Consider the following 18,984-nt stretch of genomic DNA (forward strand, 5'->3'; position numbering starts at 1 on the left):
AAACAGTAATGTGCTAAATCACCCCTGGGTCTTGTTTAAAATATAGATTCTAAATCAATAGGTCAGAAGTGTGACCTGAGGTTCTGCACTTCTAACAAGCTCTCAGCTGATCCTGATGCTACTGGTCCAGAGAACACCTTTGAGGAGCAAGGCTGTAATCATGTAAGAGTCATTCATTCCGGCCAGGCACTGTGGCTCACTCCTGTAATCCCAACACTTTGGGAGGCTGAGGTGGACGGATTACGAGGTCAAGAGATCAAGACCATCCTGGCCAACGTGGTGAAACCCCATCTCTACTAAAAGTACAAAAAAAATAGCTGGACATGGTGGTGTGCACCTGTAATCCCAGCTACGTGGGAGGCTAAGACAGGAGATCACTTGAACCCAGGAGGCAGAGGTTGCAGTGAGCCGAGATCGTGCCACTGCACTCCAGCCTGGCAACACAGTGAGACTCTGTCTCAAAAAAGAAAAAAAAAAAAGCGATTCATTCCCACAACCATTCCTCTATATTCTGGAGCTGCACTGAATTGCCATGAGTTCAGCTTCTCCTGAATAACATTCTCTAGTTTTCTATTCTGAGGCTCTGTGTATGGGCCTCGTTGAACATAGAGTAGATACACTGGGGTCCAAAGATTCTTGGACTAATAACTTCCATCACCTTGAAATAACTGAAGAAACTGTCCTCCAACTTCAGTCTTGAACATATGTAGATCATGGTGGTAGAACCAGGCAGTGTCTACCACTTGGATTTTTTTCTCTAAAGCAAGTGCCAGTTCATATACTCTTTTTTTTTTTTTGAGACAGTCTCATTCTGTTGCCCAGGCTGGAGTGCAGTGGTGCGATCTCGGCTCACCACAACCTCCACCTCCAGGGTTCAAGTGATTCTCTTGCCTCAGCTTCCTGAGTAGCTGGGTCTATAGGCATGTGCCACCACACCCGGCTAATTTTTGAATTTTTAGTAGAAATGGGGTTTCACTATGTTGGCCAGGCTGGTCTCGAACTCCTGATCTCGTGATCCGCCCTCCTCCCAAAGTGCTGGGATTTCAGGTGTGGGCCACCGCGCCTGGCCTCACATACTTCTTCTAATAGGTTTGTTCCTCCAGGGGTTTTCCTGGATGTCCTTGGTAGCTTATATATCTCTTAGGAGCAACTCACCCATCAGGATGTCAGTGGTACTGCATGAACTGAGGAAGTAAGAGAGATAAAACTATAGTTGCTATGAAATGGGGTGTTCTAGAAGAAGATGCTGGAGTTGTGCACAGCATGCTGGGTGGTGAGGACAGGAACCAATAGAGATACTGGAGGAGGTATAGAAACGCAAGTTCTCTTCAGACCCTTGTGGCTACTGATTAGGTGGGGTGATAGCCAGGTAGATGTAGATTCCAAGAGCCATTAAAGTATCCTCCAAACCAGGAGATAAGCTGGGGACCATGGTGGCACTGGGGAGAGACTGGATGGTGCATGACTGATGGTTGCAAAGAGGCCTCCATTCTCTTCAGTGAGGGCTTTTTCGTCTTTTGGGGACCTGAGTCCTCAGGAAAATCCTTTTCCAGAAGTATTTGCCTTTTCAGAACCTTTTATAGAAAACATTAATATGGAAAACACCACTGCAAGAAATGCCTTTGAAGAAAACATTTTCATGGAAAACACGACTATGCCAGAAGGCACCATCTCTGAAAACACAACCTACCATCATCCTCCTGAGGCAGATTCCGCTGGGAGTGCATTCAACTGTGACTATAATAGTGTGTGGGGGCTGGGCATGGTGGCTCACGCCTGTAATCCCAGCACTTTAGGAGGCTGAGGCAGGAGGATCACAAGGTCAGGAGTTTGAGACCACCTGGCCAACATGGTGAAACCCTGTCTCTACTAAAAATACAAAAATTAGCCAGGCGTGATGGCACATGCCTGTAATCCCAACTACTCAGGAGGCTGGCGCAGGAGAATCACTTGAACCAGAAAGGCGGAGGTTGCAGTGAGCAGAGATCGCGCCATTGCACTCTAGCCTGGGTGACAGATCGAGACTCCAAGTGAAAAAAAAATGTATATATATATATAGTGTGTGTAGAGTGCACAGCAACATATTCTCACCTATGTACAAGTCATTTAAGGTTGGGGCATGGGAAAATGAGGCCCTGTGTGTATGTTATTTGTGCATGTGAATGAAACTCCTTGACCCTGAAAACAGGACAGGGAGTGGAGTGTGTGGTGTGATAGGGAACACTGAGAACAGCCTCCTGAGAATGCAGTTTGAGTGCTCTTACAAGGCCACAGGTGTCTCACGACCTGGCCTCAAAAAAGATATCTAGTGGATGTTTGTGGTTTAACAAGCCCTTTCAATGAATACTTGGCGGACAGATGCTGGGGCGGACTCTCTTAGAAGAGCTGTTCCCCCACCCCGCTCAGCCGGAATTGTCTGAGAACTCATTATTGGCTTTCACTGCAAGCTATAAGCTCTGCGTAGTGATGATTCTGATTTTAATTTTCCATCTCATTGAGGTAAGGACAATAATTAATTCAGCTTTTCAGAATACAATCCTGTTTTTGTGTGGGTTCAGAGCCCACAAACTGAAAATCAAAGCCACTTTCCCACCTGCTACTACCTGACATTCTTCTTCAGTCGTTTAAAACTGAGGTATGCTTTGTTCTTTTACTGCAATGTATATTCCAGGAATTTTTTGTATTATTGTAATTATTTTTATGTACAGAAAACTCCACAGTGTACATTTAACCCAGTTTAGTGGCACGTTCTTTAGCCTTTGCCTTTTCAAGCTTGGCGATGCAAACCACAGACGTGGGACCCAGGACATTGCCTCCACAGTGACGGCGGATCTCATCATGTCTGTCGTTGTAATTGGTCCCGATAGCTTCCACCAGCTTAGCCAAAGTGCCTTTGTCTTCCGAGTTCACCTGTGTGAAGGCAACAGTGGTGCAGGTCTTCCCACAGACTAGACGGCCCAGTCTTGCCTTCCCCTTGATAATGCAGTAAGGGACTCCCATTTTATGACACAGGGCAGGCAAGAAGACAACCAGCTCAATGGAATCCACATCGTGTGCCTTCACCACCAGCTAAGCTTTCTTGTTCCCCACCAAGGTGGTGACAGTGTTAACTCCTGCTCCAAGGACAGGTAGTCTTTTAGGGGGGGACATCCCCTTTGCCAGCAGCTTTCTTTTTGGCTGGGGACAACAGCCTCTGCTTCTTTTCCTGCTTTGTCTCTGCTCTGTATTTGTGGGCCATGCTAAGCAGCTGAGTAGCTGCCTGGCGGTCCAGGGCCTGGGTGAACTGGTAAATCGCAGGAAGCACTTCCAGCCGCTTGTAGAGGATGGCTCTCTGCCGCTGCAACCTGATATAGCAGGGCCATTTCACAAAGCGGGTGAGGTCTCTTTTGGGCTGGATGTCCTGTCCTAAGCCAAAATTTTTAGGCCTTTTCTCAAACAGGGGATTCACCACTTTCTTGGCCTCCTGCTTCTTCACGACAGCAGGTGCTGGAGCCACCTTCATCCCATTGGCCTTCCTTCCTTTTGGCATCTTGGACCCCGGGAGGAGAGAGACTACTCCGGAATTTTTAAAGGATCGCTTCCAGGAGATCTCAAGTCATCCTTACTCTGCCACTAATTTATTTCCTTGTTGCTGAAATGATGAGAGATGTATAATCTCCACCCCCATGGGGTTGTCATCACCTGTCTTGTGCATGTGTCTCCCCAGGGGCATTTTCAGATTTCTGGCACATCGGAGATGCTCATGGCGAAGTGTGACTCAGGTACATTGGAGGATTCATTGCTGTCAGTGTCACACGCTTGAAAAACATGGCACAGAAGCTGCACGACGAGGAATCTTCTAATGAGGATGAGATCTTCAACAGGCACGTGGGGTAAATGACAGGCTCTCACAGTTTCCATCACAGCTGATTTCCAGAGGATGGAAGAAGTCAGGAAACTGGGGAAACTGCTGGTGAGGTCCTTGCAGCCCCACGGTCCCCAGGTTGGTGACTCGTGGGGGAGTATGGAGTCCAGCTGACCACCAGAGCCTGCACACCTGCTGCTACGGGGGAGGAAAGGATGACTTCTACCTCCTTTCCACATTCCAAATTCCACATGACTACATTTTATTGGCAGCACCCCGCTGGCAACGGAGCCTTGATATGTGCTTCCTGGGCTTCTGGCACCCGGCCGCCCTCGGACCTTGCTCCTGTCCAAGCCCCCGCTGTCTGGCCCCGGCCTTGGGTTGGGCTGTGCTGTCTAGTGGCTGTCTAACAGCTGTCTAATGGCTGCCTGGCCCCCTCCCCTGTACAGGAAGTCCTATGGTTGCTTTTTAACTACTTTTGGCTGCCAAATTGTGCTTCTTTAAATATGACTGCATGTTTTTTACTTTATAATTGTCAAGAACAGTGAAGGGACTGAGATTTTTGCCTTCCCTCGAAAGCCAACAAGTTAGCCTGCCCCAGTTTCATGGATGCTGACAGAAGACACAAGACTTCTGGATCAGAGGCAAAGGACTTTATCACTTATGGCACAGGAAACAGCATGATGTCCATGTTCATGTTGGTTTCCCCTGAGCCCTCAGCCTGTGGGATCTGCCTCCAGGTAGGTAGTGTTGAAATTGATTTGGAGAACATCCCGCTGGTGTTCACTGCAGAATTAATTGCTCCTTTGGTGGTGGGAAGAAATCCCCACACACTTGGTCACAGAAGCCTTCTTCTGTGTTAATGATTGCTGTTGTAGTGGTGCGAGAGCAGAGGAAAAACATGGTTTGAGAGTTTTTCTGGAACACCTCATCACAAGATTATAGCTCTCCTTAGAACTGCTCTATAGATAACATCTTGAACATTGTGAAATGTCAGGTTTGCCATTTGAGATATTCTTTCAGGTCCTGCACACGAGTGAAACTACAGACGCCAGCTGCTCTGAAGGACCCCACAAGAAGCTGACTCACCAAAGAATGTGGTGTCCACATCCTGATGATTTCATCCCCTTTATCCCAACCAATCATTGACCCCAATTTTCCAGCCCCTCCCCTCCACAATCCCCTTAAAAGCCCCAGCCCAGAACTCCTTGGCAAGACAGATTTGACTGTCTCCTCCCGTTGTTTGCTTGGTCACGCTAAGACCATTAAACTCTTTCTTTGCTGCAAACTCTGCTGTCTTTGTGTATTGATCTGTTACTGGACAGCAAGCATAAGAACGTGTTGGTCCAGTAACACATTTCTGGGGGGACTAGTAGTATACCGGGTGCTAACCCTAGTTTTTCCTTTTGTTTGCATTTCAGAATGAAAAAAACTCCTTTATATGATGGGGAGATGTGATGTACATACTTACAATGGTGACAGGGCAAGATGTCATTTTACTTCCATATGTCCTTTTTTTTTGGTGGAGGTGGAGGGGTCCTTTTCAAATTTTCATTAATTTACACCATTTGTCTAGAACTTTTTAAATGCATTTTCTCTTTCAAAATCAATGTACTTTCATCTCTTTTTTGTTTATAATAAATACATAAACAAATCAGACTGAGCAGTCTCCCAGCAGGAAACGGATGTTGTACCCACCCAAAGGGCAGTGTGCAAGGAACAGGGAAACCAGTGGAGCCTAAGAAGCTCCCACTTGGGCCTGAAGGAGTCGGGGAGGGGAGGTATGCCCAGGGGTTGCCTGAAAGAGCTGTGACTTTTGCTAGAGGGACATAGTCAACCTGCAGTAACTTACACAGAGAATCAACAAGCATCAGACCTCCACCAAAACCAAGCAGAAGCTTGAGGGTAGGGGTCCAGTTTATGCTGAGCAGGCTGGAGAGTGGCCCTGGAGCACAAGTGGAGAAAATTGAATACAGTCAGTTGCTCTTTCTCTCCTTGAAAGATTTCCTATCACAGAGGACTTTGGTCCCTATATTATTTTTTTTTTTTTTTTTTTTTGAGACGGAGTCTCGCTCTGCCGCCCAGGCTGGAGTGCAGTGGCCGGATCTCAGCTCACTGCAAGCTCCGCCTCCCAGGTTCCCGCCATTCTCCCGCCTCAGCCTCCCGAGTAGCTGGGACTACAGGCGCCCACCACCGCGCCCGGCTAGTTTTTTTGTATTTTTAAGTAGAGACGGGGTTTCACCGTGTTAGCCAGGATGGTCTCGATCTCCTGACCTCGTGATCCGCCCGTCTCGGCCTCCCAAAGTGCTGGGATTACAGGCTTGAGCCACCGCGCCCGGCCGGTCCCTATATTATTAGATCTAAGTTCTAACTTTCTCTTCAAAGAATCAATATGTCAGTAGATTCAATTCTTTGCCTTCTACTTTTAAACTTAACTTCCTCATAAAGAAACCTTTTCCGATTACCTGCTCCACCCTGACTCGTTCCAATTACCTCCTCATTCTCCACCCTGACTCATTCCGATTTCCGGCTCTGCCACAACCATTTTTCCCTGTCAAACCACTCACCCCATCATTCTCTTTAAATTAGCCAACAGAATTAGTTTAGCCTGTGCGGTCTAACCCTAGCCAATAGGGGGATGACACAGCAGCAGGGGCCACGTGCGGGTCAGGGATAAGAACCCTTTTCCCTCCCTTGTCCAGGCGTGCGCTCACCATTGCTCCATCTGTAAGGGCTCAGTCTTCTATAGAAGTACCTTGCCTTGCTGAGAATTAAAAAGAAAATTTTATATTAGAGTGCTACTTCTTTTGTGGCACCAAAATTTTATTTATAACAATATGAATAATAATATACCCTAATTTGTCTAGCACTTTGAAGACGGAAATTGTTTTCATAAACATTATGTCACAAGTACATTACATTGTTTTCATATACATTATATCACAAGTCAAGCTCATGGACACATATGTACTACCCTGTGATAAAATGAAGCAACAAACTCTGAGAAAAAAAACATGTCCTACCCAAAGGAACATAGCTGTCAACAGACAAACCAGCACTTAAATCCAGTTTTTCCTGCTCTGCCCACCACATATACAAATACTGTTTGGTCTTTCTGCAAGGTATTTCATGAGAAAAGTAAACATTGGCTGGGCATGGTGGCTCACGCCTATAATCCCAGAACTTTAGGAGGCCGAGGCGAGCAGATCACCTGAGGTCAGGAGTTCCAGACCAACCTGGCCAACATGGCAGAACCCCGTCTCTACTAAAAATACAAAAATTAGCTGGGCATAGTGGCTCATGCCTGTAATCCCAGCTACTCGGGAGGCTGAGGCACGAGAATTGCTTGAACCTGGGAAGCAGAAGTTGCAGTGAGCCAGGTTTGTGTCACTGCACTCCAGCCTGGGTTACAGAGTTGAGAATGTCTCAAAAAAAAGAAAGAAAAAAGAAAAGTAAACATCATTTGCATATACTCACAACTTAAAATAAGCAAATTAATAAGGCTGTGGGTGGTCGGGGAGCAGTTAAAAAAATATTTGGCCAGGGGCAGTGGCTCATGCCTGTCATCCCAGCACTTTGGGAAGTCAAGGCGGGTGGATCATCCGAGGTGAGGAGTTCGAGACCAGCCTGGCCAACATGGCAAAACCCCATCTCTACGAAAAATACAAAAATTAGCTGGGAGTGGTGGCACATGCCTATAATCCCAGCTACTTGGGAGGCTGAGGCAGGAGAATCGTTTGAACCCAGGAGATGGAGGTTGCAGTGAGCTGAGATCACACCATCGCACTCCAGCCTGGGTGACAAGAGCAAAACTCCATCTCAAAAAAAAAAAAAAAAAGCAAAAAACTTCGATTAATCTTATTCCTGTTTAATTCCTAGGATCCCTTTTTTTTTTTTTTTTTTCTTTTTTTGAGATGGTCTCACTTTGTCAGCCATGCTGGAAGGTGGTAACACAATCACAGCACACTGCAGCCACAATCTCCCAAGCTTCAGGTGAGCCTCCCACCTCAAACTCTCAAGTAGTTGGAACTACTGGTATTCCCCACCACACCCAAGTAATTTTTTAAATTTTTGGTAGAGATGAGGTCTCGCTGTGTTGTCCACTCTGGTCTTGAACTCCTGAGTTCAAGCAATCCTCTCACCTTGGCCCTGCAAAGTGCTGGGATGACAGGAGTGACCCACTGCACCCGGTCACCATTCCCTAATTCTTTCATAGAAAATTGCCAAGTCAGAGGCTGCTTCAGAGAGATTCTGCCTGAAGTCGATTAGAACCACAGGGAAGCTCTCAATTTAAATTTACCTTCCTCTCATTCCACAAATGCCTGGACACAGAAACACTGCACCTAGTTATATTTTTAAAATTTATATTAATCAACAAGTACAAATTACATATATTTATGGAGTACAACATGATGTTTTGATATCTGTGTACATTGTGGAATGGCTACATCAAGCTTCTTAACATTCTGTTACCTCTGATGAGGTTAAAATATGCTAGTCTGGTGCACAGACTAGTTAAGCTAAATGCATTTGAAAGACAGCAGGTGCAAGAAGATAGCTCTGATCTTCATGCTATTTTTCTTTTTTTTTTTGAGATGGAGTCTCACTCTGTTGCCCAGGCTGGAGTGCAGTGGCGCCATCTTGGCTCACTGCAACCTCTGCCTCCAGGGTTCAAGCAATTATCCTGCCTCAGCCTCCTGAGTGACTGAGATTACAGGCACCTGCCACCACACCCAGCTAATTTTTGTATTTTTAGTACAGACAGGATTTCACCATGTTGTCCAGGCTGGTCTCGATCTCCTGACCTCAGGTGGTCCACCTACCTCTGCCTCCCAAAAGTGCTCGGACTACAGGTGTGAGCCACCATGCCCAGCCTTCTTCACGCTATTTCTTAAAAGCAGAAGGTAAAACTCCCATATGAAAGAGGTAACGTCCTTATCCTTAAGAATAAGAAGTTGAGACGGAGAGAATTCCCTATGGATCTTGCTAAAATAACTTTTCTCTTTTAAGCCTCCCCACATAACTTAGTTGTTTCTTCATAACTGAGTATACTTTGTGTAAGGTTCTTGTATTGGTTCGAACCCAAGAGCGCACCAACAGACAACACGAGACAGTGTGGAGCAACATGCTGTTTTAAGGAGCGCCTGGGTGCAGGTGGGCTGAGGCTTAAAATGGCGACAGCCCCAAGTGAGGATGGGACAAAGGTTTTAGTCTCCTGTAAAAAGGAAAAGGAAGTGTCCTAGTCTGATGTAACTGCTACATTGTACCTGGATGGCCTCTTTCTTGATCTTCAGGGATAGGTGCCTTCCGGCCAGGGTAGGTGTCTTCCAGCCGGCTCTCTTCCTGCTTTTGCTCTCTTGCTGACTCATGCTGCTGACACAAGTGGCCTTGTGCTTGGGACTGGGCCTGAGAAGGGAGGAGTTATTCATCTCCTTAAGCTTTCAGGCCCCGGGGAGAATCTTACATTTTGTCCAATTCAGTATTTAAGTAACTGACTCTAACTGATTATTTGGGTCTTCATTTCCTTATTAGAAGGTCCCATGCCACATAAAACTTGTATTAACTAAATTTGTATGCATTTCTCCTCCTAATTTATCTTATGTCAGTTTAATTATTGGACCCAACCGGGACCCCAAGAGAATGGAAGGGGAATTCTGCCTCCCCTTCACCTCACATACCTATTTTTTGTAGTGAGAACCCTTAAAATCTAGTCTCTTAGCAATTTTAATGACAATATGTTGTTTTTAATGGTGGTCACTGTGATATATGATAGATCTTTAGAACTAATTCCTCCTGTCTAACTGAAATTTTGTGTCCTGTGCCCAATACGTCCCCAACTCCTCCATCCCCAGTCTCTGATAATCACCATTTTACTCTCTGTTTCAGCACATTCAACTTTTGTTATATTATTTTTAATGTTATGATAAGAAAAGCACATTGCTACCATATGATGTACGTGTTCTGTATCATTGGTAACTTCAACCTGAATAGGAAGAGCATTCTAAAACTGTTTTGGCCAGGTGCGGTGGCTCACGCCTGCAATGCCAGCACTTTGGGAGGCCGAGGTGGGTAGATCACCTGAGGTCAGGAGTTTGAGACCAGCCTGGCCAACATGGTGAAACCCTCACTCTACCAAAAACAGAACAATTATCTGAGCATGGTGGTGTGCACCTGCAATCCCAGCTACTCAGGAGGCTGAGGCAGGAGAATCGCTTGAACCCAGGAGGCAGAGGTTGCAATGAGCCAAGATCGTGCCATTGCACTCCAGCCTGGGCAGCAAAAGCAAAAGTCCATCTCAAAAAAATAAATAAATAAAATAAGATAAAAAATAAACAAAGAAAAAACTGTTTCACCTTCACCCATAATTCTTTTGGTTTAAAACAAGCTAGAGAAACTTTAAGACAGATTTTATTCTATGATAATGTGAAGCTGGGGCAGATTTGAAATGTCTCGGAATCCTGCCTGCCTCCCCACCCTTCAAATTTTGAGGTAATTTCTTTTCTTTTTTTTTTTTTTTTCTTATTCTGACTCCTTAACCTCCCTCCCTCCTTCCTTTCCTCTCTTTTTCCTTCCATCTTTCCTCTCTTCCTTCCTCCTTATACCCACTCTCGGGACACAAGTTTTCCTGTGAACTAGGTTGATACATCAAAAGCTCTCATTGAAAAGTGGTTCATAGGAATCAATATAATAATGAATAATTGATAATAATTTATCATTTGTACTTTCTAGCTTTGAACAAAAATTTGAAGCTTGCTGTTTGTCCTGCTTCTTTCACACTTTTCTCTTGAATTCTTTTTTTTTTTTTTTAGATGGAGTTTCGCTGGAGGGCAGTGGTGTGATCTTGGCTCACTGCAACCTGCACCTCCTGGGTTCAAGAGATTCTCCTGCCTCAGCCTCCTGAGTAGCTGGGATTACAGGCATGCGTTGCCACGCTCGGCTAATTTTTTTGTATTTCTTTTCAGTAGAAACGGGATTTCCCTATGTTGGTCAGGCTGATCTCAAATGCCTGACCTCAGGTGATCCGCCCGTCTGGGCCTCCCAAAGTCCTGGGATTACAGGCGTGAGCCACCATGCCCAGCCTCTCTTGAATTCTTTTATCCATTTGTCTATATTTTTCTTTTGGGAATGTTCTAATCCTTGGCATTGAGGACTGCCTGAAGGATATTTTGGTATATTTTAAACACTCTAATAAAACCTTTATTGTCTGATACAGCTGTCACTCAATCTTGCCTCTGACAGTCATTGCAATGATGATGTATGTGTACCAAATATCTTTATCTTTGGTATCTTTTTTTTTTTTTTGAGATGGAGTCTCGCTCTTTCGGCCAGGCTGGAGTGCAGTGGCGCTATCTCGGCTCACTGCAAGCTCCGCCTCCTGGTTTCACGCCATTCTCCTGCCTCAGCATCCAGATCTTTGGTATCTTTAAAGATGTGTTGGACACATTGTTATCCAATCAACCATTTTGGACAAGACTTTGCTCTTGTGAATTGTGCTGTGATAAACATATGAGTGCAGGATCCACCTGCTGTTTTTTTTTTTTTTCCTTTCAGACAGTCTCACTGTGTCACCCAGGCTGGAGTGCAGTGGCACTATCTCAGATCACTGCAACCTATGCCTCCCAGGTTCAAGTGATTCTCTTGCCTCAGCCTCTCGAGTAGCTGGGATTACAGGCACCTGCCGCCATGCCCAGCTAATTTTTGTCTTTTTATCAAAGATGGGGTTTCACCATGTTGGGCAGGCTATTCTATAACTCCTGACCTGAAGTGATCCATCCAACTAAGCCTCCCAAATACTGGGACTACAGGCATTAGCCCCCGCGCCTGGCCCCACCTGCTTTTCTTATCCATTTCTTTTGCCACCTTAAAAGTCTGGTCAAAGATGGGCTCTCAAGCTGACTTCAATTATTTTAGTTGAAAGATCTCTTAAAAGCCATCTAGGGCTTTTAAGGGAGAATTTTTAAAAATTTGTATAGGGAGAATTTTTTAAAATTTAAAATTCAGACAAATACTACCCATTCGGAAAAGGATTTGTAGCATATCAATTAAATATGACCAAATGGTAATTTTTTAAAAGACAGAAACTTACAGGCAGCAAAGGAAATATAACCAGGCAACTACTGGGTTGATTACATGAATCTAAGTCTCTTGGCTTTAATGTACAGGAGGAAATCATGGCAGACAATTTACAAAATACACACAAACACACACACACACACACACACACAGACACACACACACACACAAACACACACAGACACACAGACACAGCCAAAACACACACACAGACACACGCACTTTTTTGATTTTTTCATTTTCTTACCTACCAACCTCCTCCCATAAGGGAAAAACAAAAAAAGACCAATGGATAACTTATTTGCAAAGACAAATTTTGCTGGAGCCAAATAAAAAATGTGTTGCTTGGGAATTGCCCACAGTGTCTATAGAGAGAGGCTGAGGTGCCCAAGCTCCAGCCTGAAGCACAGGGGTGCCAGGACCCAGAAGATGCGAGCTTCTTTACCTCGGGCCACTGTCCCAGCTGTGAGCAACAGGAAGCTGTAGGCCACCTGGGCCACCCTCCTCTTGACACCATTAGCAGTGAATTATAAAACAACTTTTTAAAGATAAGCCTGAGGTCCATACCAGCGACTTGCTTATTCTCTAGAATGTAGGAAGACAAATGGAGATTCTGATGAAGAAGTTGTTTGAGATGAAATCAGAGTATCCACTGGAAAAAAAAAAAGAAAAAGCACAGCTAACACTTTTAGGAACAGAGATGGACTGTGTTGAAAACAAATTATCCAGTAAGCTTGTGTTCAATAACCCAATCATCAAAATAATGTGTGGCTGTGGAGAAAGCTTTAATATTTGACAACTCAGGATTCCTCTGGCTCTAAGCTCCAGGAGAGTGTGTGAAAGTCTTCGTTCTTACTGAAGAAGTCATGTGACTGTCACGTGCTTACGGTTTATCATCTGTGGCTGCCTTTTAAGGGAAATAAAGCGATGCATTTTGGAAAGGAAGCTAGTGTGTTAGATTCAGAAGAAGTGATATTTGTATTCTCTGCAGAAGACTGAAAACGAGAAGCCATTGCTCTCTGGATTATTTTTCTGTTCTGTAAAGAAAAAAATCCTGCTCTGCAGTTAACTCTCTTGCATCCCTTCTTTTATTTTTATTTTTTTGAGACAGGGTCTCACTCTGTTGCCCAGGCAGTGGCACAATCTCAGCACAATCACTGCAACCTCTGCTTCCTTGGCTCAAGTGATTCTCCAGCCTCAGCCTCCTGAGTAGCTGGGACTACAGGCGTGTGCCACCACGCCTGGCTAATCGTTTTTTTGTTTGTTTTTTTGTTTGTTTTTGTATTTTTTTGGAGAGATGGAGTTTTGCTATGTTGCCCAGGCTGGGTCCATCTCCTGAACTCAAAGGGATCTCCCTGCTTTAGCCTCCCAAAAGGATGGGATTACATGTGTGAGCCACTGCGTCAGCCTTCATCCTGTTAATCTGTTCAGAAAATGGATCAACAGATGTGCACTCATTTAGATCTCTATAGAATGGCTTGAATGTGCATCTCCCTGGCATTTTTCCCAACCGCATTGGTGACTCTTAAAATTCAGAGGCAGAGAGTGTGGACTGCTGGTAGTAACACAGTGGTACATTGCTTTTCCATTCAAACTTGGCATAGACTTTTTACTTTTTTTATTAAAAATTTCATTGTCAGATGCCTCATTTACATACCCTTTAGCAGTAGTCAGCAAAGATTTCCTTGAACTGTAGGGCAGAATAGTTCTGAGTGACAGTATGAAACAGTGAGAAATATTTTATTTACCTTGTTTGGTTGGTTGGTTGGTTTTACTTTATTTTATTTATTTTTGAAACAGAGTCTCACTCTGTCGCCCAGGCTGGAGTGCAATGGCGAGATCTCAGCTCACTGCAACCTCTGCCTCCCAGGTTCAAGCAATTCTCCTTCTTCCGCCTCCCCAGGAGCTGGGACTACAGGCACCCGCCATCGAGCCCAGTGAATTTTTGTCTTTTTAGCAGAGATGGGGTTTCACCACATTGGCCGGGCTGGTGTTGAACTCCTGACCTGAAGTGATCCACCCGCCTCAGCCTCCCAAAGTGCTGGGATTACAGGCATGAGCCACTGCACCCGGCCCTACCTGCTTTTTTATCCGTTCCTTTTGCCATCCTAAATGTCTGGTTGAAGAAAGGATCTCAAGACGACTTAGATTATTTTAGTTGAAAGGTCTTTTAAAAGTCATGTAGCCCACCCCCCTCAATTCTGTATGTGAGGAAGCAAAACCCTGGGGAGGCCAAAGGGCTTTTGTCTACCCTTAGTCCACAGGGTGAGAGATAGCTGGGACCAACCCACATCTCTTCTTCCTTATAGGTGACAGAAACTTGTGCTCTGCACTCTGAGGCAATCTGTGAAAGTAAATGGGGGTCTTTTTTGTTTTTTGGGGGTTTGTGGGGTTTTTTTGTTTTTTTTTTTTTTGAGACAGAGTTTTGCTCTGTCACCCAGGCTAGAGTGCAGTGGTGTGATCTTGGCTCACTGCTTCCTACGCCTTCCAGGTTCAAGTGATTCTCCTGCCTCAGCCTCTCGAGTAGCTGGGATTACAGGTGCACACCACTATGCTCACCTAATTTTTGTATTTTTAGTAGAGATGGGGTTTCATCATGTTGGCTAGGCTGGTCTCAAACTCCTGACCTCAGGTGATCCGCCCTCCTTGGTCTCCCAAAGTGTTGAAATTACAGGCGTGAGCCACCACGCCCAGCCAGAAATATTCTTCTTTTGATTTTTTTTCAACTATTAAAAATGTAAAAACCACATCAACTAAAACAACAAAATTGAAAGGCAACCCATGGAATGGGGGAAAATATATACAAATCATATATCTAATAACAGGTTACTATCCAGGATATATGAAGAACCCTACAATCAACAACAACAACAAAAATAACCCCGTTTAAAAACTGAAAAAAAGAATAGACATTTCTCCAAAGAAAATATGCAAATGGCAAACAAGCATAAAAAGATGCTTAACATCACTATCATCATAGAAATGAAAATCAAAACTACAATGAGATATCCCCTCACACCTATTAGGACGGCCACTCTCAGAAAATCATGAATGTTGGCAAAGATGTGGAAAAATTGGAATCCCTGGGCACTGTTGGTGGGAATATGAAATGGTGCAGCTGCTATGGAAAAACAGAATGGATATTCCTTAAAAGATTAAAAATAGAACTACCATATAAGCCAGCAATCCCACTTCTGGATATATAGCCAAAAGAATTGTAAGCAGGATCTCAAAGAGATATTCATACACCCATGTTCATTACCACATTATACACAATAGCCAAGTGGTAGAAGCAACCTAAATGTCCATGAACAAATAAATGGATAAAGAGAATATGGTACATACATGCAAGGAAATATTATTCAGGCTTTAAAATGGAAATCTTGCCAAATGCTACCATATGAGTGAAACTCGAGGACATGATGCTAAGTGAAATAAGTCACAGAAGGACAAATATTGCACGATTCCACTTATAGGACGCATGGAAGGTAGTCAAACTCAGAAACAAAGTAGAATTATGGTTGCCAGGGGCTAGCGGGAGGTGGAATTGAGCAGTTGTTCAATGGGTATAGAATTTCAGTCATGTAAGATTAAAATATTCTAGAGATATGTTGCACAAATGTGTGAATATATTTAACACTACTGAACTGCACACATGGTTAACATGATAAATGTTATGTTTTTTACTATAATTTTTTTTTTCTTTTCTTGAGACAGATTCTCACTCTGTCGCCCAGGCTGAAGTGCAGTGGCCCAATCTCGGCTCACTGCAAGCTCCACCTCCCGGGTTCATGCCATTCTCCTGCCTCAGCCTCCTGAGTTGCTGGGACTACAGGTGCCTGCCACCATACCCGGCTAATTTAAAAAAATTTTTTTTGTATTTACCACAATAAATCCAACAGACCTTGTGCCCCATTTAGTGGTCAATGGGCACATGACAGGGGAAGGAAAGTTTCCATCCCACCGGTAAGCATGGTTAAATCTGGTAGATGGAGAGCTTAGAAAAAGCGGCAATGAGTTTTAAACACAACTGGACCTGAGCCTTAGGAGATGCCCTAAGGGAAGACAAGTCCCAGGACTAAACAGGGGTGCGAGCATCCCTGTGTTTAAAATTCCAGATGGGAACCACACCTTCAGAACTGGACACTCCCCTAAAATATATCCTAAATAACTGAGACAAATTTGACCTTGAAACCTTAAAAAAGGAGTGGCTGATTTTCTTCTGTACCACTGCTTGGCCACAGTATTCCTTACAAAATAAGGAAACTTGGCCCCCTGAGAGAAGGATTAAATAGAACACCCTTCTACAATGAGATCTTTTCTGTAAACAAGGAGGTAAATGGAGTGAAGTTCCTTATGTACAGATTTTCTTTGCCCTTTGTAACAATATTGCCCTGTGCCAAGCCTGCAAGCTTTGCCCAAATGACGAGGCCCACAATTGCCTCCATACTCACTGCCTCTTCCCTCAGACCCACTCTCCTCCCCGACTGACTCTCCTCCATCCAGCCCCATGAAGTGTTAAAGGCACCCTGGAAAGAGAACATAAACTCCACAAGCTAAGCAACCCAAATTATGTCCCTTATAAGCAGTATGATTTGCATGCCCCCGTCTCACTCTCAGATTTAAAACAAATAAAGGCAGATTTAGGGAAATTCTCAGATCATCCTGACAACTATATATATGTCCTACAAGGATTGGGGCAGTCCTTTAATCTCACATGGAGAGATATCATTTTACCTCTTGATCAGACCTTAAGTCCTACTGATAAGGAAGCAACTTTAGCAGCAGCCTGGCAATTTAGGCAATTTACCTGGTACCTTAGCCAGGTAAATGATCAAATAGCCCTGGAGGAGAGGGAAAAATTCCCCACAGGGCAACAGGCGGTCCCCACCGTAGACCCTCATTGGGATTCTGACTCAGATCATGGAGATTAGAGCCACAGGTATTTGCTAACTTGCATTTTAGAAGGGTTGAAGGAGACCAGGAAAAAACCTATGAACTACACAATGCTATCCACAATTATGCAAAGAAAAGAGGAAAACCCCTTCGCTTTTCTAGAAAGGCTAAGGGAGGCCCTGTGAAAGGACACCTCCCTAACTCCAGATTCTGTAAAAGGTTAACTGATTTTAAAAGATAAATTTATCACCCAATCAGCAACTGACATTAGGAGAAAACCCCCAAAGTCTGCCTTAGGCCCAAAACAAAATTTGGAGACATTATAAAACCTAGCAACCTCGGTGTTGTATAACAGGGACCAAGAAGAACAGGCCAAAAGGGAAAAGCGAGATAAAAGTGCCGAGACCAGCTGGGTCATGGAGACCCTAACCCAGGGCGCTAGAGGAATTAAAGACACACACAGAAATATAGCATGTGGAGTGGGAAGTCAAGGGTCTCACAGCCTTCAAAGCTGAGAGGCTCAAACAGAGTTTTACCCACATATTTATGGACAGCAAGCCAGTGGTAAGCATTGTTTCTATAGATTGTAGATTAACTAAAAGTATTCCTTACAAGAAATAAAGGGATGGGCCAAAATAAAAGGATGGGTCTGGCTAGTTATCTGCAGCAGGAACATGTCCTTAAGATGTAGATCGCTCATGCTATTGTTAGTGGTTCAGGAATGCCTTTAAGCAGTTTTCTGCCCTGGTTGGGCCAAGTGTTCCTTGCCCTCATTCCAGTAAACCGACAACCTTCAGTGTGGGTGTCTTGGCCATCACAAGCATGCCACAGTGCTGCAGAAATTTTGTTTATGGCCAGTTTTGGGGCCAGTTTTTGGCCAGATTTGGGGGCCTGTTCCCCACAAAGAGAAAGGCTGAAGCCTTAGTCATGGCAGACCTTGGTGGCTCAGAAGGAACCAAAAGAAGAGCCGGCCAATTGCCTATGAGGGCTTGTTATCAGTGTGATTTGCAACGACATTTTAAGAAAGATTGTCCAACAAGAAACAAACCACCTCCTCACCCATGTCTAATATGCCAAGGTAGTCACTGAAAGGCACACTGCCGCAGAGGACAAAGGCCCTCTAGACCAGATGCACCCAACCAGATGTTTCAGCAACAGGACTGAGGGGGCCTGGGGCAAGCATCAGCTCATGCCATCACCCTCACAGTGCCCCAGGTAAGTCTGACCATTGAGGGCCAGGAAGTGGATTTCCTCCTGGACACTGGCATGGCATTCTCAGTTTTAATCTCCTATCTCCACTGCAGTTAAAATGACAGGGGTGGAATCCTGGATTCACCACACCCATGTTAAACCTTGGACACCACACCTGTGTTAAACCACACTCGTGTTAAACCTTGGACAGCAAAAATTTTACTGTAAGTTTCCCTGTATTGTTCTCTCCCTCTCTGTATCAGGGGAACCCATCCCCAATATTTCAATGTAGGTTGTTTCTATTTTCCGTGTCGGCCAGCTGAGAAATAAAGAGAAAGAGTGCAAAGACAGCAGTTTTACAGCTGGGTATCCGGGGGTGACATCACATATCAGTAGGACCGTGATGCCCACCTGAGGCTCAAACCAGCAAGTTTTTTATTAAGGGTTTCAAAACAGGAGGAGCTGTAAGAACAGGGAGTAGATCACATGCTTCAAAGGGAAAAAGCAGAACTACTGATAAGGGTCCAACAAAGATCACAAAGCAAAGGGCAAAAGCAGAACTTCTGATAAGGGTGTTTGTTTAGCAGTGCACATATTGTCATAATAAACATGTTAAACAACAGAAAACAGGGTTGAGAGTAGAGAACTGGTCTGACCACAAATTTACCGGGGTTGGGTTTTTCCCCACCCTAGTAAGCCTGAGGGTACTGCGGGAGACCAGGGCGTATCTCAGTCCTTATCTCAACCGCATGAGACAGACATTCCCAGAGCGGCCATTTATAGACCTCCCCCCAGGAGAGCATTCCTTTCCCAGGGTATTAATATTAACATTCCTTGCTAGGGAAAGAATTTACTGATATCTTCCCTACTTGCACGTCTGTTTATAGGCTCTCTGTAAGAAGAAAAATATGGCTCTTTTTGCCCGACCCTGCAGGCCTTATGGTTGTCTTCCCTTGTTCCCTAAAATTCACTGTTATTCT

At 44.5% G+C, this 18,984-nt stretch overlaps 2 pseudogenes; one reads left to right on the plus strand and one right to left on the minus strand.

Annotated features, from left to right (window-relative positions):
* Positions 1-2,727: 2,727 nt before the first annotated feature.
* Positions 2,728-3,529, minus strand: LOC112608424 (annotated as a pseudogene).
* An 8,817-nt stretch (positions 3,530-12,346) lies between these two features.
* Positions 12,347-12,713, plus strand: LOC112608707 (annotated as a pseudogene).
* The last annotated feature ends 6,271 nt before the right edge of the window (positions 12,714-18,984 follow it).

This window comes from Theropithecus gelada, chromosome 15 (genome assembly GCF_003255815.1).
Source record: "Theropithecus gelada isolate Dixy chromosome 15, Tgel_1.0, whole genome shotgun sequence".
Classification (NCBI taxonomy): domain Eukaryota; kingdom Metazoa; phylum Chordata; class Mammalia; order Primates; family Cercopithecidae; genus Theropithecus; species Theropithecus gelada.